The following is a 20,739-nucleotide window of genomic DNA, read 5'->3' on the forward strand; positions in this document are numbered from 1 at the left end:
GAGTCTTCTCCCCTGTGTGAAGACCCTGAAGCAGATAGCTGGGCCTGTCCTCAAGATGTAGCTGCCTGCCACGGGAGTCACCACCAGGTCTGGATTCTCTGGGCCAGTGGCTGAGCATCGAGGAAGGGTGTGCGGGGCTGCTCCCTGGACAGGAAAGGGCCTTCTCTTCTTCCTGAGAACAAGCTCGAGTCCCAGCTTCTGTGAAGCTCAGGCCCACCCGTGCAGCGGCAGCATGGATATGCCCAGGTAGGATGCTCTCAAAGCCGTGGCCCCCAGCACTCGCCCCTCCGGGCTGCCGTGTGACCCCAGGCTCTCATCTATGGCCACCGGTCCCACATTCTGGTCTCTTTCCTGGACCAGCCTGCAGAGCGGGTGGCCTCTGTTTACAAGCCTGGGTTGGAAGTCTGGGAGGGCACGGGGCCCACTTTTTCTGGCAGGACCCTTGCCTCCTTACTCCTCAGGAAAAGCCTGGCACAAGGCATCCCATCCTGAGCCCTGCAGTGGCCCCGCAGGCAAAGCCGCCCATTCTGTAGACCCACGAGGTTGAGTGTACTACGACTTCCTCCACTCCTGGGTGACTGTGGCCTCAGGGGTGCCTCCAGGTAAGGCAGGTGAGTACCAGGCCAGGCTAGCTCAGGCACTTCTGGGAAGTGGTGCTGAACTCCCTTATTATGGAAGCAGGAGGGCACTGAGATGGGGGGCACCTTTGTGGAGCTACTCATTTGACAGGGCAGGGGACGGTTCCTCAGGCTAAGCCAGCTCGAATGGCTTCCAACCCCTGATTTCCCAGTAACAATTGCATCTGCTGAAAGCAGTCAGTGAACTGAAGGCTCACGCCTGTAAGTTCAAAGTGGCTTGTCCCCAGAGGTCTTATCTAAGATGACACCTTCTTGGGACTGGTGTTTTGTGACTCTTGGGGAGTCCCCAGTGGGTGCTGGGCGCACTGGTGCTGTGGACCAAGGACGGGGCTTAGTCTGTGTGGGCCCTCACCCCAGCAAGCATGGTGGCCTCATAAAGACCTGTGTCAAACTATCTGACTGCATAGTCACAGCAGGAGGCTAAAATGCACCAACGTCAAAGAGAATCCAGGGGCCCTGGAGGGAGCCGGTGCAGGTTCAAGCAGCCCCTTAACTGGGGCCCCTTGACTGCAATCCCGGCTCTTCCAGGGCCCCCCCTCCCCCGCCACAAACCCCAGGTAAGAACTAGGTTGTGACCTTAGGTGGGTGGACAGTGGGATTACAATGGGATTTCTGCTTCCCACCTGCTTCCTGGGGCTCTCAGCTCCCTTCTTCCCTCTCTTCCCTTCAGGCCCTGGCTCTGCCTCCCCGCGGATCCAGCCAGCTAGCCCTGGAGGGGTGCACCCACCTTCCCCTCCTGCCCTTCTGCTGGAGGAGAGCTGCAGTCTCCTTTGGATCTTTTTGCGGTCTGGGCTTGCTGTTCCTCTCTACAGTAGTCAGGAAGCCCTTACCCCAAAAAGTATCTGCGGGAGGCCTTGTCTACAGGGGGACTGCCTCCCCCGCAAGGGCTCCAGGTGGGTCACATACCACACTCCTAGACAAGGGACAGCAACAAGGAGAGCCATCAACCTAGCTTTCCCTTAGAGCTGCTGGTTGGCCTCAGGACAAACGCTGAGCTTCTCTGTGCCTCAGTGCTCTGCCACACATTTAATGATTTATCTGTGCGCAGTGTCTAGTGGGAGATTCCACAAGGTAAGGAAAAAGCAAGAGTGGCTCAATTAAAGGTGTGGACGCTGTGCTGGTGGCTTAGCGCCCAGCCTGCTGCCTCCTATTTGTAGACCATCTATCTCCCTCTGGGCTCCTTTTGGGGAATCACCTCTTCCATCCCGTGGGCCCTCCTGGTGGGATTGTCGCTCAAGGCACCTTGCCTTGTCCTATCCCCTTGGATATGAGACCCAAGACAGGCCTGGGAATTGGAATCCTGGATGGAGGGGTGCAAGACTGGGAACGAACTGATCTCAGCGGCCGTGCTAAGGAGAAGACTGAGCTTGGTCCTCCTGCGTCCCCTGAACTGCCCAGCGGCTGACCTTTCTTAGCCTGGACCTTCAAGTGCCCCCCCCTGAATCTGGTGAACCACTCCCAAACGCTTCCAATAAAATCCTCATTGTTTTAGTTAAGCAGTCAATACTGTTGCTTGCCTCAGGATACAGAGACCCCTAGGGGCGGGAGGTGGGATTGCCTACCCTGGAGAAGGGGAGGGGGCAGCTGGCCTGGGGCTTGTTACTGTCCTTAGGGGAGGCTCACATGGTGTCAGCCCCCAGGGGACAGGAGACAGAGCAAAAGGCAGGAACCACATACAAGGCCTGGGTTAGGGCCCAAGGAAACATTCCCAAAGGTGAGAACAACGTTGGGATGGACAGAGCAGGACCTACATAATGCGGAAAAGTTTAAAATAAAGGAACATAGGGTCTTCACGTTCTTTATCTGCGGGTTTCCTTATCTGGAATCCTTCTACTCAACCCTGGGGAGCTGCTGTGCCTGGGCAGCCCAAGGTGGGGGACACAGCCATTACCTTTTATAGGTCACAACATAGCCACAGCCTGTGAGAAACAAGGCAGCTGCAAAGTTCCTTCTTTATGCAGAAGCCACAAGAGGCAAGTCTAAGCCAACAGCAACACATGGCTGGTGTGTGGCCTGCACTGAGTTCAAATGTGCTGAAGGAGCCTAAGCGGGGCTGTGGGTTCGCTGTGGGGATTCAGGAAGGAGGGCTGGGTGCATGGGGACCTGCAGCAATTGTCTCAGTGAGATCAACTGAGACCCCACCTAGATGCAGCCAGGTATCAGTGGGAGAAGGCAGGATGGTGACAATGGCTGCGGGGCTGACCAGTGCCTGTGACTGTGAAACTCCCTCCCCTGGGGCTACCTTGACCTTCCATTCCCCCCCCCCAGCTGCGGGCTGGGCCTGGCTTGGCCACCTGCTCCACAACGTGCCTGTGGGGGATGTGTGTGCAGCTCAAGGGTGCCATCGTGTGGTCATAGTGAGGTAGTGCGCCCCACAGCCTCCAAAGTGTTCCATTTACAGGTCACTCCTCCAGCGCCGTCTGACCCTGGGCTGGACTCGGCTCTAGGAGGGCAAGGTCTATTTTCCCACAGACCCAGAGTTTCTTTCTGAGGGATGTAGAGCCTGAGAGGGATGGTGGAGAGAAGAGAGAGAGATGGAGGGGGAGAGGGAGGGGATGTGGGAAGGAAAGGCTTCAGGAGGGAAGGAGACCCTCACTGAAGGTGTCTGTACCCCAGGTCCCTCTCCTAGATCTAGGCCACCTTTCCAAGCTACTTTCTAGCTCTTCACTTGAGGCCCTCAGCCCCAACTGAAATTCTTGCCGTCCATTCTCCCTCTCCGCCCTCCCATCTCCCCCCCCCCCGCCCCCCACAGAACCTCTTCCCTGGAAAAGTAGTGAGGCCCAGGAAGAGGGTGTCATTCAAAAAAGGCTCCTGTTTAAATGTTAATGGTGTTAATGGAAAGAACCTGAACCTCAGAACCAATCAGATCTTGACTCAAATCCCAGGTTCTCCCTGTGTAACCTTGGGAAAGCCTTTTTACCTTCTCTACTTCTGGGTCCTCATCTGTAAAATGGGGACGTAATGCCCATCTTGCAGGGGTGTGAAGAGTAGCCCCAAGAGTGGTCACTGCCCTAGAAAGGCAGGCCCCCGACTGATTCTCGGAGCGTCAGCTCTGGGGAGACATTGTCTTGCTGCCTGTGCATTGTGATGTCTTTCTGTATTTGTGCGTATGTGTCCATCTGGCAATATGTTGTTTGACTGAAACCAGCCGGGGTTGCATGCCCCCTACCTGATGCACCCAAGCAGATGGGAGGTGTGGAAGGTGTGCTGAGAGCCTGAGGGTTGACGTGAGTCAATAAAGATGGGGTGGGGGGTGGGGTAGTAAGTCTGCTAAAGCTAGAGGGCAAAGGCTGAGCCTTTGGGAGAGGGAGGAAGGAGAGGGGGAAGTGGCATGGAAAGGGTAAAAGAAAGTCAAGAAAGGAACAGAAGAAAGGGGGAGAATGTGAGGCTACATGGGAAGTCCCTCTGGGTGGCTGATGTCCCCCAGCAGCACCCCGCAAGGCATCCTTCTGATCCACGCTGGGCCACACTGCTGGAGTGTCCTTGCAAAAGTCTACTTCCTTCTCTGGGCTGCTACTTCTGCACCTGTAAAATGAGACAAAGTGCTGGATTGTTCCTCTCAGCCATCTCCTCCCCTCCCAGGCCACCTCCCAGGCACCCAGGATAGGGGATCACCAGCCGTCCTCAAGGGTGGGAGCCATTGAGGGCACCGGATGGTGTGCCAGCCGAGGGTGGGAGCAGGCTGAGCATGAACACCAAGCAGGCTCTGGGAGGCAGGAGTCAGAGAAATTACCAGCAATGAAAACCTATAAGTTTCCCCAAAGTACCATTTGAATAGAAATGTCAAGTGCACCTGGAGTTATTATGCCCTGGAATCCTAATGACGTATCGTCCTATATACCAGTGTGATACTATCCCTCGTGTTATGGCACTGCTGCCATCCATTCATCCTGCCTTTCTCCACCTTGAACTTGCTCATCCTGCGGAGCCTACAGAGCCTCCTTTGCTCTTTCCAGAGGTGGCCTCGTGCCAGTGGGGCCTGTATAGTCACAGCGGGAGGACCACCGTGCTCCCCGAATGGAACTGTTGTGTCAGTAGTAGGGGCATGGACAGTTGTCACTCAGTGCTTTTCATTTTTGCCTAATCTGGAGTGTGACTTAAGTCCCCTGGAAGCTGCTGGGCCCGACCACCGGCCCCTCTCTTCTCCCCCACCCTCCCACTGTATCCTTTCCTTCTCCCATTCCTCCTTCCCCATCTCCTCTTCTTTCTCAAGGACACCCTCAGACATGATTCTTTCCTTCGAGAGCCCCTACGGGTGGGGGGTACTCATCCTGCCGCCTCTGCCCCTTAGCTGCAGGGTTTGGGGCTGGGAAGGCAGAGCAGACAGTCGCGCGAGCTGGGAGCAGCATGGTTAGTGGCTGGTGGGCAGGGGGCTTTCAGAAGAGGGGACAGAACATCCAGGCCAGAGCATCACCTCAGGATGGACCCTGGGCTTGTTGTACCTACAACATAGCCTGTGCCTGTCCCCCGATGTAAAGCCATATTTGCTCTTAGAGCAGGAAATCTGGACTCCTTTTAAGGAAGTGCGATTTGTAAAATCAAGGTTGCACAATTCATACAATCCAGGAATCCCTTCTCAAACCCCATACTCCTGTGCTCAGCCTTGAAGGACGGCAGGTCTGGAAGTGTGGTCCCTGTGCCAGCAGTGTCAGTGTTACCTGGGAGCTTATTAGAAATGCACATTCTCTGGGCACCTGCGTGGCTCAGTCAGTTGGGGGTCCGACTCTTTATTTCAGCTTGGGTCAGGATCTCATGGTTTGTGTTTGAGCCCCACATCAGGCTCTACGCTGGCAGCATGGAGCCTGCTTGGGATTCTCTGTCTCCTCTCTTTCTGTCCCTCCCCTGTTCTCTCTCTGTCTCTCAAAAATAAATAATTAAACATTAAAAAAAAAAAAAGAAAGAAAGAAACGTACATCCTCAGGTCCCAGTGCCAAGGGTGTGCAGGAGATGGTTTGTATCACCTTGGGAAAACCAGTTGTGTGCATTCCCTCCCCAGGACCACACTTAGTGACAGTCACATTGGGGGCTTGAAAACAGCCATTGTAGGAATATTTACACCATGGGAATAGGCAAACACTACAAATCTGCACTTATATTACTTCCTGGGAAGAGTTTCCAGCATACCACCGGGCCCCATCCAGAGCTACTGAATCAGAATCCCTGGAGGCAGGGCCCAGAAATCTGTATTTTAATAAGCTTTTCAGGTCATTCTGATGCACAAACTTGAGAACCATTGCTTCGTTGGTTAGCACTGGTGAGTTCATGAGAGAGATTGGAGGAATCTAGAGGCTGGGGATAAAAAAGGTTGGAGATGTTGGGGTAGCCAAGGAGTACGGTTTTGCAAGGGAAACTGGGGGAAGGTAAAGAAAGAAGAAAGTAAACCAGACACTGGGCCTTCCCTCCGGGCAGAAGGGCAGCCGGGCATTTGGCAGGAGGCTGTCCTGGATAGAGGTGAGCCCTCCAGCCCCCATGCTGGGAAGAGGTGCTGGGGAGGTTTGGGGGTACCCTACTTTGAATGCTCTGGTTTTTCCAGAACTCTGGAGGAGGGAGACAAACTAATCAATTACTCTGAGTCACGAGATGGGGAGGGCATGGAATAATTGGCTGGAAAACTGCCCCTCCGCATATCTCTGCAACTAAGAGAAAGACATTTACAAGCAATCTGCTGGAGCTACAAAGAAGGGAAATTCTGACAGAGAAAATGGAAAATCACAGTACCGTATCCATTACTGTTCATGTAAATGTGTGCAAAATGCCACGGGAAATTTCTTTCCTTTTTCCAATTTTGAAATATTGCAAACATATAGAAGAATGTAAGGAGTAATATCACAAAGGCCTTGCACCCACCACCAGAAATAGCAAATGTTAACTTATTGCCACATTCGTGTTGGGTTCTTTAAAAAGGAAAATAATACAACCTTATGAACACGGCAGAGTCTCCTTTGCCTCCCTTTCCTTTCCTCCAAAGATACAGGAGCTATCCTAAAATTGATGGATATTCTTATCATACATATGTTCATACTTTATCACATATGAATTACTCATACATTATACCTAGCAATGTTTTGAGTGCTTCTTAATTTCCATAAGTGGTGTCACACTGAACTTAACCATTCTGGAACTTGCTTTTTTATCACCTAACATGATATTTCTAAGGTCTGCTCATGTTGGTGTGGGAAATCCAGCTCATTCATTTTAGCTCATGAATAACAATAAACTGTACAAATAGACCACAATTCATCCATCAACCATGGGATGATGAAGTTATTTCTTTTATTTTTATTTTTTTAGTCCTCTCTATACCCAACGTAGGGCCCGAACTTATGACCCTGAGGTCAAGAGTCACACGCTCTTCCGACTGAGCCAGACAGGCGCCCCACTTTGAAGTTATTTCTAATTTTTCACTGTCACATGTGATTCTGCAGTGAATATCCTTGAACTTGTTTCTCTAGAGTATGTCCCTGGCAGTGGAGCTGCTCGCCCTTGGGAGAAGGCATTCCCGGTTATAGACACATTGCCAAATTGCTCACAAGCTTGGCTGAACTAGGTCACACTTCCACCAACGTGGATATGATACATCCTAACGCGTTCCTTATTCGGTGTGCTCCTTGGTTGTAGTCTTCCCTGAATGTAAAAGCAATTATGAAGATTTTCTCGAGTTCATTTCTGACTTTTCTCCTAACTTTACTTTCCCTTAAAGGCATAAGTTCTCCAGACACAAATTCTTCTACCACTAGGGTTTTCCAGAGTCTGAACCCAGTGGCCAAGAAGAGAAGACTGGTATGGGCGTCGTGTGTGTTCGGTCATGTGTGTGACTGTGTCTATGTCTGTGTGTGTAGCCTTGTACCAAAGCCAACAAGAAGACAGACTGAGAAGGGTCGGTCTTTCAGAGCGTCTTCTCAACAACGCATAAACCCAGGAGAAGGGAACCCAGTGTGGCCTGCAATCTATTCTCTTGCTCCAGGTCCTTACCTCCCGCTCTCTCCCTGGGTATGGGTTAAGGAAAGACTTGTCCCTGGATGTCAGCCGGCTGTTTTATCTTCCCCTACCCGCTCCAACCTCCAAATACTTCCTAAGCCATGTAAACAGGGAAAGAGGTGTGCTGTGCAGGGGAGGGACGGGTTCCCATGTGCTCCATCTGGGGGAAAGGGCTGACTTTTTGGCCCTAAGCCTAAGAGCTCTCTGCTCGTGCCAACGACTGCCTCCTGCATCGGTGCCTGTAAGGTTGGGAGAGGTGCCAAAATCCTAGTCTGGGCGGTGACAACGGACAGCCTAGATCATGACCACCGACCCCAACCCTCTGCCCAGGGCCGTGCAGAAATGGTCTGGGGTGCCTTCCCTCCTGGGTCTTGAAGCAGGGAGCCTTCAAAGCCCCTGAAATAAACTTGAGAAGAGGGGGATAGATTGGAGGGATCTCCACAAAATCACCTGTCTCAAACTAGAGATATTTCAAGAGGCAGGAACCCAAAGCGAATGAAAAGCTTCAGTTCAGAATGCCAAGGAAGTAATTCAAGGAGGGGGCTTTGATCCGAGGACTATTCTTGAATGGGACTCTTTTCCTCCCTTCACGCTTTAAGTGTGGCCAGCATGAGGTGTTTATTGGGGGAGGGGGGTGCTGTATTTATCCTTCTTCAAAAATATGAAGCCTGAATCCCTTGGCTTTCTTGTTCCACAGACTTTTTTGGCCCCAAACAGCCTGCCCTCGTGGGCAACAGGTAGCTTACTTCAGGCTGGAAGACAGCCTTATGGCAAGGAGGTCCCCAGGGAAGGCCTCACCTCTGAGTCCAGGTCCACTGGCCAATGAGGATGAGCGGAGGTGACGACACTACATCCTATTTCCCAGCCCAGCCTGAGAGGACGGGACCAGCTGAGGAAAAGAGCCAATGTCAGTGACGGATGCCATGACCGATGTTGGTAGAGAAGTGGCGTAAGGCAGATGAGTCAGCAGCAAGTTTAAGCAATGAACAATTGCACCATGGGGTGTTTCTCAAATTCTTGTCTACTTTTAGAAAGTATGCAATACCATTCAGCTGAGCATCTTGATTCTGAAATAGCTACAGAAAATGTTAAAAATGCTGTGGGTGAAGACGTGCCCGCGTGTACCTCTTTTCTAAAACAATAGTTAACAATTGTGCTGCGTGTCCCTCAGTAAATCTTCCAACCTGATTATTCCTTCATTTCCTCATCTGTAACATGAGAGGAATGTATGAAAAATGTCTCCGGAGATTCCCTCCAGCCTCACATTCTGTGATTTCATATTATGCTCACATTCTTTTTTTTTTTTAAGTTTTATTTATTTTTGAGAGAGAGAGAGCACGTGAGTGGTGGAGGGGCAGAGAGAGAGAGAGAGACACAGAATCTGAAGCAGGCTCCAGGCTCTGAGCTGTCAGCACAGAGCCCAGAGTAGGGCTCGAACCCACAGACCATAAGATCATGACCTGAGCCAAAGTCAGACACTTAACCGACAGAGCCACTCAGGTGACCCACTGCTCACATTCTTAATACTGGCTGGGTGTACACAATGCCAAGACCAAGAGTCAATTCAGTTAGTGAGGACAAAATGTCCTCTCCAATCAATTCTTTGGCACAGTGTAGATAAAACGAGTTAATTGACACAATTTTTCATTTCACAACTGGTAGCTCTGGCATCAGCTTGACCAGCAGTTCCTCCGCGGGGGTGTCCTGACATGCCACATCTGGAGCAGTTATCAGGTGTGTCATAGGCGATTTGTTGTTGCTAATGAACTACCGAGGTTTTGAAATGATTGATGAATTTTTTATCAATTAGGACAGATTCAATGTGTGCCAGTGATAATGCCTCTGTCACTCACTTGCATTCTGATATCCTACCCCATATGGAAGGAGAAGGGATGGACTTACAGCTTTCAGCCAGGGACTGCCTGGGGTCCTGAGCCAATCAGGGAGGCCCATGGGAGGCTGTGGTATGTTGCACATGTGAGTATCATCCATCACCTGCAATGAGCCATTTGAGAACGACTGATAGAAACCTCTGATACATAGTGTGGCAGCACGTCACTGGAGACCCAGGCCCCAGAACAATCCGATCCAGATGGGGACTGCCATCAGTATCCTATGATCCAGCTGCAAGCCAATGGAGAAAAAAAAGCATTGAACAGAGTACAAAATAAAAGTTCTGTTCATTATGTCCACCTCTTGATCCAAAAAGCACTATTTCACCATAATCTGTTGAGAGTTGGAGAAGGACACAGGGGTGTGGAATCATGTTGATTGAGCATGTAGGTGCCAAGTCCAGTGTCAGACACTCATGGCAGGTTTCAATGCTACCCGCCATGTACTTTCTGTTCTTGGCTGGCCAGTGTGATTTGCACTTCCTCCCCATTGTGGTTTGGAATATTCATGTGATATTTGGGCTAGTGACTTGTGAGTACAAGCAATGCGTGTCAATTCAATGCCACCAAATTTAGTTGCTAGCTTTAGACCCTCCAGAGCCTTCACTTCCTCTACCACAGGGGCTGGCGACAGGCCAGTGGCGGTTCCATCATCAGCCTGACTCCTGGGAGATATGGGGCAGAGCCCCCAACCAACTGTGGTGCATGTGAATGACACATCACAGGGGAGGATAACGTACAACTTGGTTGATACAAGCCATTAAGATTTTAGGGCTGCTTGTTACTATAGCACAACCTGATTTTATGCTGACAGATACAATGTTTTATATTACATAGTAACATAGTGGAAAAAATGTGAGCTTTGAGTTTAAAAGACTTGGCTCGAATCTTAACACTTACTGACCTTCAACAAGTCCATACCTTCTCCAGGTCTCAGCTTTTTCGTCTATAAAACAGTAGTAATGATTCCTATCTCATGATGCTATTAAGTTTGGAAATAGTATTTATAAAATACCTAGCACAGGGTTTGGCACATAGTAGATGTTCAGTTGTAAGTATTTTAATTTCATTAATTCATCAAAATAGGCCAATGGATAAATAGAGACTACAGAGTAGAAGAGAAAGGCTAATTCATTATTGATGTTTCAAATGCCATGATATGTCATGGAGGACGCTGGCCAGGGACCCAAGGGTAAGTGGATGTGTGAAGTTATCTGTGCTCACCCTCTGAGCTCAGAGAAGCTCTAGAAAGGAGAGGAGGCCCCAAGGATACCATTTCCAATTTAGCCTTCCTATTGCCAGAGGAAAGGCGGAGGTCACTTACAGAAGCGGTTCGTGCTACCTTCAGCATATAGGACAAGAGCACGGCAGTGGCACAGGCTAGAGTCGCTGTTAGTTTCACGGAAGCTTGTTATCCTATGAAGCAGTGCCAGCCGAGGTCCTTCCCAAAGGTCCAATGAGTTAAACTCTTCTCTCAGATCAGCTTATTAGTAGCATCGTGCCCACTTCAGCCGCTCACTCAGGACCCAGGAATAATCTGGAGAACAGAATACAGAGGAAGGGAAGGGAGGAGGGGAGGGAGGATAGGGGTCCTTTGCCTCCTCCTGCTCCTGATCAAGCCTGGCCTGATACTGTAGCAGGGGCAGAGCCAGGGGAGAGAGTGGCAAATTCTACCAATCAGAGCCTGCCTGCCTTCTTCCTTCTTTCCTTTCTTCCTTCCTTCCCCTTCCTTCTTTACTCCTTCCCTTCCTTCCTTCCTTCCTTCCTTCCTTCCTTCCTTCCTTCCTTCCTTCCTTCCTTTCCTCCCTCCCTCCCTCCATTCTTTCTTTCTTCCTTTTTTTTCCTCCCTCCCTCTCATCCTTTCTCTCTCCCTTTCTTTCTTTTCTTTTCTTTTTTTTTTTTATTTCTAGGAGAGAGAGAGAGACAGCGTGAGCAGGGAAGGGTCAGAGAGAGAGGGAGTCACAGACTGAAACAGGCTCCAGGCTCTGAGCTGGCAGTCAGCACAGAGCCCGACGCGGGCCCGAACCCAAGAACCGCGAGATCATGACCTAAGCGAAAGTCGGACGCTTAACCGACTAAGCCACCCAGGCGCCCCTCTCCCTTTCTTTCTTAAGCTAGTTTACCAAGGTATGCATGGCTTTTGGCAAAGCCATTTCTTTCATTGGAAAAGCTGTTCCAGGGATAGGATAAAAGAAATCAGGTTTGTATATGGGAAGAACATAGCCCTCTAAAACCTTAGACAGCTATGAGAACTAAAAAAAATAAAAATAATATTGATAAAAACTTAGACCAGAGAGGGGGCTGTGGTTTCAGCCCCTCCGTTGAGATGACAAAGTAAAAACTTCAGCTGAAGTCAAACTATTCCATGTAAATGTTGGCTCTTATAAAGCTGTGAGAGTTTGTACCAATCCTCAGTGGCGCAGCGGCGTTCACGGCTGTGGATTGCAGGGATCAATCTCCAGCTGCCTCGTCTTGCAGAGAAGACAGGACATCGGGGACTCGGCTGACAGCCCCCTGCAGTGGGGCTGCGGGAGGACTGACACAGAGCTTTGAATCATCTATGGTTAGGCTGCATTGTGTCCCCCCAAAATTCCCATATGGGGCACCTGGATGGCTCAGTGGGTTAAGTGTCCAACTTCAGCTCAGGTCATGATCTCACGGTTCATGACTTTGAGCTCCACATCGGGCTCTGTGCTGACAGCTCGGAGCCTGGAGCCTGCTTCGGATTCTGTGTCTCCCTCCCTCTCTGCCCCTCCCCCGTTTGTGTTCTGTCTCTCTCTCAAATATAAATAAACACTAAAAAAATTTTTTTTAATTCCCATACTGGAGCCCCAACCCCAGGTGCGACCGTATATGGAGATAAAGTCTTTAAGGAGGTAAAATTACATAAGGTCATAAGGGTGGGGCCCTAATCCAGTAGGAGGCGGGTGCTTATCAGAAGCGAAGGCGACACCTGGGATGTACACACACAGCAGAGGCCCCGTTAGGACACAGTGAGAAGGCGCCATCTGCACTTCTCACCAGACGTTTACCCTGCTGGCACCTTGGTCTTAGACTTCCAGCCTCCAGAACCGTGAGAATATAAATTTCTGTTATGTAAGCCCCCCAGTCTGTGTGTTCAGGCAGGTCTGGCCAGCAAACACAATCTACAGAAAATCGCTTGTTTTCTGGGTTTTGTCTGCTTATTGATCACTTTTGCAATGTAAGGCACCTTTCCACAATTCTTCAGACCCTCTTAACCCTGCCCGAGCCCGATGGTCCCAGGCACCCCGCTGTGAAGCCGAAGGGTAAAACCTCAGAGGCTGAGTCAGAATATGGGCAGGTTACCATAGCCCGGAGACTGATGTTGAACGTGGGAGAACTCAGCTCTGTCAGCCTCTAGTTGTAGGATCGTGGACAAACTCTCATCCCCTCTGTGCCTCAGTGTCCTCATCTGTAAAATGGGGGCAAAATACTATCTTCCCTTAAGGGATCATAGTGAGGATAAAACAAGATAACCTAACAATAAGCCTGTAGCTCCGTGCTCAGTGAGCCATCCTCCCTAAAGCCCAGGTAGCCTGGGTGCAGCTTAGAGGGGACCAGGGTCTGCTTACCCTGGCTGGGTGGGGGGCGGGGGGGGGGTGTACCTGGGAGGGTAGGATCTTTCCTCTCCAGGTGACCTGCACTGTGGAGGAGTGAGTTACCTGGCTAGGATGGCTCTCTCTCCACCAAGACCTGTCCCCAATTGAATTCTGTCTCCCGCTTGTTCCCAAACAAGATAACTTCTTTCTCTGGAGAACATTGCACATCTTAATAAATAAGATAATGAAGTAAAGGTTTCACAGACAGCCTGGTTCTCAGCAAGCACTCAATAAACGTTAACGGTTTCTGTCTACACACCTCCCACAAACCATTTTCACGCCACCCCTTAGTGCAAATATGGTTGCAGGACTGAGGCATGATTTGTACCTTTTAGATAGGAATGGCACCGAGTAACCTTATTAATCAATTTGGTTCAGCTTTTCTACAAGGAAAAGCGGTGTTCATGCCGAAGTCTTCTCCAAGCTTTCCCAAACACCTGGAATTAAACAGGCTGAAGCTCACCCCCGCCCCCCGCACCCCCAACTGACCCCAGCCAGGGTGCAGCAAAGCCCAGCAGCAGTCCTTCCTGACATCCTGATCTTCGTCACCACATTGGCTGTTGGACAACTCAGCTTTGTGGCTTTACTGAACTGCAACCGGCTTGCCTCGTGTCCTTCACCAGGAGCAAGAGCACTAGTGACCTGGGAGGAAATAGAAACCAATGCAGACAGTAGATTTGCAGCAGAAAACAGCCCCACTTACAGGTGGCCTGAACACAGGGAGGGGGTTGCCTCACGGGGTCAAACTCAATGAGCTGCGACCTTTGGGCCATGGTGCTGTGCGTCTGACACCCTGGGTCAGACTGAAAAATGACCGAAACCTCTTCCAAGCACTTTTCTGTTGACGCTTCCCTGGGATCATGCTGAGCACACAGGGATGCTCAGAGAAAAGTCCGTTTTTGCTCCGTGTCACCTTCTGGTTAAAATGTACTTTAAAAGCCATGTTCTGGGATGGCCTGCTTTGTACCTACAAAAGAGCAGGCTCTGCAAAGTCCAATGACATTAGGGGTGAGTTTACAATCTAACCTTATCAGGGACCCGGTCGCCAAGGGGCCTTTCAATAGAGATTAGAGATAACTAACTCAGCAAATAGCTGACACTGAGGAAGGAACTCAGGTAAGGAGAATCTTCCTGCTGATTCAGAAAAAGGCAGTCACAAGTTTTGAACATTCTAGAAACATCACACCTTACTATAATTTACTCTCTCTTTCTCTCTGCAGACTACAAGGAAACAGGGCTAAGACAAAGACAAAAACAGAAGAAACCAACGTGCTCTTCTGAGAAGTTATAAGGGGGTCAAGAGAGGTCCTTAATTAAACATCGGAGATCAAGGCTGGAGAAAAGCCGCAGACCAGGACCCTTGACAAATCCAATCAGATTTGCTACACAGCTAAGAAAGTTAAAAGACTCAGAGTCAATGAATTCTCCATAAGCTGAAGGAGGACCAGGCTTACACTAATAATAATAAAGGGCCCCAGCATTGGTAATGAAGATAGTGGTTTATGCCCAGGTGCTAGCATTTCTTTGGCTTTAACCCCAACTCCATATCCTATTTTAAAATCATATTTTAATTCTTTGTTCTTGGCTATTTGAATAAAAAGCCTTACTTTAATTTATTGGAAGAATACCAGCGCCACTGGTATTTGAATCACACTTCAGTCACTGCCTTCGGGGAACTAAGCAATTCAAGCCGGCTATCTGGTGGCAGTTTGGTCTACGCACAGACGAGGAACCTCAAAGGACCTAGACAATCTGTGTTCGAGAGTGTTGTGAACCCGCAGAGCTGTGGTGAATGCCATAATGCTTGACTAGTACTCATTAATAAACCCCACCCTGGAAAGGACACGATTTTAAAGCCTGAAAATACTGATGGCCAGTGTTCTAACCATGAGTGAACCGACCGTGAGGGAGAATCAGACACAGCATTTCCCCGGGGTGATGCTCCTGAGCCTTAGGCAAAAACGGGAGTAAATGGTCCAGGCAATATGGCCAGAGGGAGGCCCAGGACTTCTGGCAGATTCTATTCCTCTGGCTCCATTTGTTTAGGAAGGAACGGTAGGAATGTTTCCTAAAATCCTTACACACACAAAGCATTGTAAGTTCTGTAGCAGAGAAGTGGGGGTGTTCTGTGCAGTGACGTCAGGCTCTTTGGGGGAGCCCAAGCAAGATCCTTGGGCGCCTGAGATGCCCTGGGACAGCAACTGGGCTCAAAGAGGTAGACAGGGAGGCACTGGGGCCCCAACAAAGAGACAGAAAAGTACTCTGTGTCAGAAACATGTATTTCTCACCAAGTATCTTTGTACTCACCCCCATTCTCAGCTCCTTTATCATGAGGGGCCATGTGGCCAATAGCAGAAGTGACAGGTGTTGTTTCTTTCTTGCCTCAGTGCCACAGAGGCTGCAAGAGAGATGTCGGGGCAGGGTGTGGAGTGGAGCTCCTCCAGCAGTGTGTGACTCAGGCCGCTTGCACAGGTCACAGCCTCCTTCTCTCTGTGGGGCCCTGTCCTCAAGGAAGGACTGCCCTTGGGCTGCAGAGCAGGGACTTAGGCGGTCAGAAGACATGGCTAGTTGTTAACCAGTCCAAGCTCAGGGTCAGGAATGACAACGATTGCCTCTCCTGCACGCTGGGTTGCCGGAGGATGAGCAGAAGATGACAGATGTGAAGTGCTCCATGAACGGGAAAGTGTGATGCAAATATGAAGTCACCCAAGAGCCATTCATTTCACAAGCCCTCTCTCTGCCAAGAGCCGTGCTGGGAAAGCCCGAGATGAGAGATACAATCTGTTCTCAAGGAGTTCTGGGGGCTGAGACAGACCAACAGACAAGGGAGGCTAATAGGGTGTGCTGAGTGCTATCATAGACCGGTGTCCTGGGTGAGACGGTCATGGTCCCAGAGGAGGGACTTCTTTCTCATCCCAGAGCAGTGGAGGAGGGCTTCCTGTAGGAGGTGACCTTTCTGAAGGAAGGGCAGAATTTAGCCAGATGAGGAAAAAGGGACCTGCAGGTGCAAAGGCATGGAGGCATGAAAGCTGACACTTTGGAGTTATGGCCCCCAGCCATCGGCAGCCAAGGTCTGGGCCAGGAACATGAGGAACAGAGAACAGGGTACAGCCTAGAGGATGTGGAGAGGCAGGTGGAGGCTGCTTCCTAGTCCCATGAGGACCAGGCGCTGTCAGTACATCATCCCACTGTCAAAGACCCTCCCTTCTCTGCTGACACTGGTTAGGACCAAGAAAGCGCTGGACTTCCTCCCAGCCGTGACTTCCAAGGTGGGATCTCATGGAAACTTCCCCTCACCACCAAGTGCAAGAACACACACACACATACACACACACACACACACACCCATACATATACACACACATGTAACACTCAGACAGCAAAACATACTCAGAGACCCACATGGGGACAAAAGTTTAGGGTCATGACCTAAAGTTCCTGACACAAAAAAGGTACACACCCCACACACTCACAAACACACAAAATGCAAGGTCCTACTCAGAATTTGCAAACACAAAACGAGTGCTGTCATAGTCCCTGCACCTCAGGACAGTCCCTCCCTCCCCACTGAACCCCCTACAGGGCCCAGAGCCACCCACTGCTCCCCCAGGCAGCTCTTCCAGTTTGGACCCAGGGCTCCATCGCCCACTCCTTCGCCCGCCCCCGCAGGGAAGGTTCTGCCGGATTCTTGTTCACTCCAGAGTGAACACTAGGAGCTAGAGAAGAACAAGCAGCAATTGCGCTGTGCTTTGCAACCCCCTCAACTCCTCAGTTCTTTTTTCTGGAGAATACTTAGCAGTAAAGCCTAATTTATGAAGTCCCTAAAGATTTGAACTTTCCGCAGAATTGGCTACAGCTTCTAGTGGGTTAGAGTCACACTGGAGTGGAGCAGAAGGCAGGAGCTCAGGAGCTGTGGGGGGGAGTGGGGGGCACGGGGAGGAGCCACACACCAGGCCAGGGTCCCCAAACCATCTTCGTCCCCAGCAGGGAGCTGAGAGTCACCAAGAGCATGTTGGGGGGATGAGGAGGGGTGTGACACGGGGCACAGGATGAGTCCAGGAAGGCAGAGCCACTCCTCACTAACACCCTAGACAAATCCCAAAACTCCCCAAGCGCGTCCACCCTTCTCCCTCCCCAGATTGCAAGGTCAAACGTAGCTTTAAGACTACTGCTCAGATTTTCTCGGTTCTGGGGCCATGCCAGCCCTGGGCCCTGGGGTCGGAGATTCACATCCCTTCCCCACCAGGTACCGCCTGAGGGCAAAGCAGAGGTCTGCAGGGCAGATAGAAAGAAAAAATAAAAAGCTAATTCTCCCTGTTGAAAAACCCAAAGAGACTCCCTCCCCTCCCACCCCCCTCCCGGGTCTTAGAGCATTGACTTTAGTAAGTTCATAATTGCAAATGCTTTCCCGGTCTCTCTGAAATGTATGTAAATCTTTTCAAAAGCTAAATAAGCCTCTTGCCAGCTTTATGACCCAGGCCTGCCTTTCTCAAGGACCCTGGATCCATTTCTTTGAAATACAATCATCTGGGAAGCCAGCGCCCCATCTCCTAGTTTCTGTGGGAGGGTGGACCCTAACTTTAGCTCCAAGTTACAAAACCAGCTCTTGTCGTAAAAAGATGAGACTTTTACTTTTCTTGGAATAAAAGCAATTAGCAAACACAGATGGCCACCCCGAAAGCCAGGTGAATCTGGGATGAACTATGTGTGACAAATGGTGCTGTCATGTTTTCTCACCCGATGGGCTGTAGCTACTTATATAAAAAGGAGTTTTCTCTCTGTCTTTGCAATCTTTTCAGCAGATGGCCTGCGATGCACCTCACACTCTAGTTCATGCTGATTCAATAGGAAAACTGGTTCTCTTTCTCTTCTACCTCTGTGGGGAGGTTTGCTGGCTTGGGAGGAGATTTTTGTCCCCCTGATTTCCTAAAGAGGGTTTAGGGCAAGGCCCAGCCTGGGCAGGGAAGAGAGGCCAAAGAGGCTCTTTGAGCAGGGGAGGGGAGGAAGGAGGAGTGGAGGAAGGAGACGGACTGGGAGAAGCCAGGGGCTGGGGGCGGCCTGGGCAGCAGGTTCCAGGTCCCCCAGCCCAAAGCCTGCCCTTCTCACAAGGCTCTAGGCCCTGGGTTTGCCTGGCTCTCTTTCTCGCCCTGACTGCTAATCTTCTTTTGTTTCCCCCGGAATCACAATCCTATTGAACAGTTCTCTCCTTGGCGGAGGCTGCGGATTCTTGTGCTCTCTTTCCGAGAGTCCCCTTTGTTCCCACAGCGAACCTCATTCATCTGGACCTCATTCATGACAAACATTTTTAAAATCACTTTTCAACGCACAGACTAAAGTGCACTTTGCTTTTTCTGCGAAGGAAGATTGTGTCAAGTACATTTGTCAACGAATTTGCAGGGAAAGCGTTTAATTGACTTGAGAGTAAAGACTTTTCTGGAGCATTTAATGATGCCTTTGCACACTGGATTGTTGGATGCGGAGACTTGTCTCCTCTGCCTTTCCTGCCCGTGGCTGGCTAGGGAGCCCACAGAGGGTAGATCTCTGACCTGCTCCCTCCCGGGCCCCTTGGCTGCCTAAGGGCTTAGAGAGGTCATTTGGTTCAAGTCTCTGGATTCTAATTCTCAACACAAGGCCACACCCTTTTCTCGATCACCTTGGGAGCTTTAAAAATACATGAGTTTAGGGGGCCTGGGTGGTTCAGTCAGTTAAGTATCTGACTTCAGCTCAGGTCACGATCTCATGGTTCATGAGTTCAAGCCCTGCGTCAGGCTCTGTGCTGACCGTTCAGAGCCTGGAGCCTGTCTCTGATTCTGTGTCTCCCTTTTTCTTTGCCCCTCCCCTGCTCTCTCTCTCTCTCTCTCTCTCTCAAAAACAAACACTAAAAATTAAAAAAAAAATGTGCTTACTGCACACATCCCACCCCAGAGTTACTGCCTCCATTGATCTGTGGTGGTGCCCAGGGCAACCTTCTGTCTTAAAAGCTCCTGAGCTATTCTACGGTGAGAGGGGTGAGAGCTGAGGCAGCATGGCCCAGGTCAGGCCGCTCATTAAAGCACCTGAGAGCTTTCAAAAAATACCAATGGCTGGCACCAAGCCTAGTGATTCTGATTTTATTGGGCTTGGTTGAGACCTGGGGGCCAGGAACCATGATAGGCAGTGAGGGCAAAGCCACCCCAACAGAGAAAAGAACCCTGACTACTCAGGCAGGCTGATCAGGACTAGAATTGGGGCTCTGCTGGGCGACTTTGAGCAAGCTGATGAGCCTCTCTGAACCTCAACTTTCTCATTCTCAACATCAGAATGGCGTGACCCACCTTGCAGCTGACATCCTTGGGGCTTCCTCCACCCTCCTGGAGCAGCATGGCTTAAGTATCTCAATAACTTTCTCCCTTGCAAATTTACTATCAGTAATCAACTGTACTACCAGTAAAAATTCAGTTTTTATTAGTAAAAAGGTGCTGCTTTTTGAGATGGGGAAAGAGGATGTCAGGACCTGATGTCGTCCCTGTCTTTGGGAAGTGTCAGGACAGCGGCTCCTTATCTGGGAAAAAAAAACCCATTCCAAGGTGCTGGTACTTTTGAATCAAATTCAGTTTACCAGGAGAACTCTTCGCACATATTTTAAGTCCTATATGCTTAATGGTTAAGAAAGGCACTCTTTGCTATCAGAGATAATCATATTTGTATCACAATATAAATATGAAGCAGCTTGGCCCAGGAAATGAGCCTCAAGCTTAAAATCTGTTCACACCGTGTCCTACACCATTAATGTGCCTTTGGCTGATGTCCCTCACCCCTCCAGATTTCATTTGCTCAATTAAATTTTATTATTTTGAAAAAATTTTTTAATGTTTTTATTTATTTCTGAGAGAGAGAGAGAGAGAGACATTGTGAGCAGGGGAGGGTCAAAGAGAGAGGAAGATACAGAATCTGAAGACAGGCTCCAAGCTCTGAGCTACCTGTCAGCACAGAGCCCCACGCCGGGCTCGAACCCACAAACCGTGAGATCATGACCTGAGTCGAAGTCAGATACTAAACTGACTGAGCCACCCAGGCGCCCCTTATTTTTATTTTTTTATCTAATAATTTATGTATTTTTAAATTTACATCCAAGTTAGTTAGCGTATAGTGCAGCAATGATTTCAGGAGTAGATTCCTTAATGCCCCTTACCCATTTAGCCCACCCCCCGCCCACAACCCCTCCAGCAACCCTCTGTTTATTCTCTATATTTAAGAGTCTCTTATGTTTTGTCCCCCTCCTTGTTTTTGTATTATTTTTGCTTCCCTTCCCTATGTTTATCTATTTCATATCTTCAAGTCCTCATATGAGTGAGGTCATATGATATTTGTCTTTCTCTGAATGACTAATTTCGCTTAGCATAATACCCTCCAGTTCCATCCACGTAGTTGCAAATGGCAAGATTTCATTCTTCTGATTGCCAAGTAACACTCCATTGTATAGATATACCACATCTTTATCCATTCATCCGTCTATGGACGTTTGGACTCTTTCCATATGGCTATTGTTGATAGTGCTGCTATAAACATTGGGGTGCATGTGCCCCTTTGAGACAGCACACCTGTATCCCTTGAACAAACACCTAGTGGTGC

The 20,739-nt window shown here is 49.8% G+C and overlaps 2 long non-coding RNA genes across 2 annotated transcripts; both read left to right on the plus strand.

Moving 5' to 3' along the window:
• The first annotated feature begins 3,804 nt into the window (after positions 1–3,804).
• On the plus strand, positions 3,805–6,396 carry LOC120239583. The gene is made up of 2 exons (XR_005530471.1): positions 3,805–3,865; positions 6,172–6,396. It is a non-coding gene; the product is annotated as an uncharacterized LOC120239583 (long non-coding RNA).
• Positions 6,397–7,311: 915 nt separating this feature from the next.
• On the plus strand, positions 7,312–14,640 carry LOC120239578. Its single transcript, XR_005530467.1, has 3 exons — positions 7,312–7,418; positions 8,314–8,523; positions 14,349–14,640. It is a non-coding gene; the product is annotated as an uncharacterized LOC120239578 (long non-coding RNA).
• The last annotated feature ends 6,099 nt before the right edge of the window (positions 14,641–20,739 follow it).

This window comes from Hyaena hyaena, unplaced genomic scaffold, assembly GCF_003009895.1.
Source record: "Hyaena hyaena isolate Hyena2069 unplaced genomic scaffold, ASM300989v1 scaffold_8, whole genome shotgun sequence".
NCBI classification, from domain to species: Eukaryota; Metazoa; Chordata; class Mammalia; order Carnivora; family Hyaenidae; genus Hyaena; species Hyaena hyaena.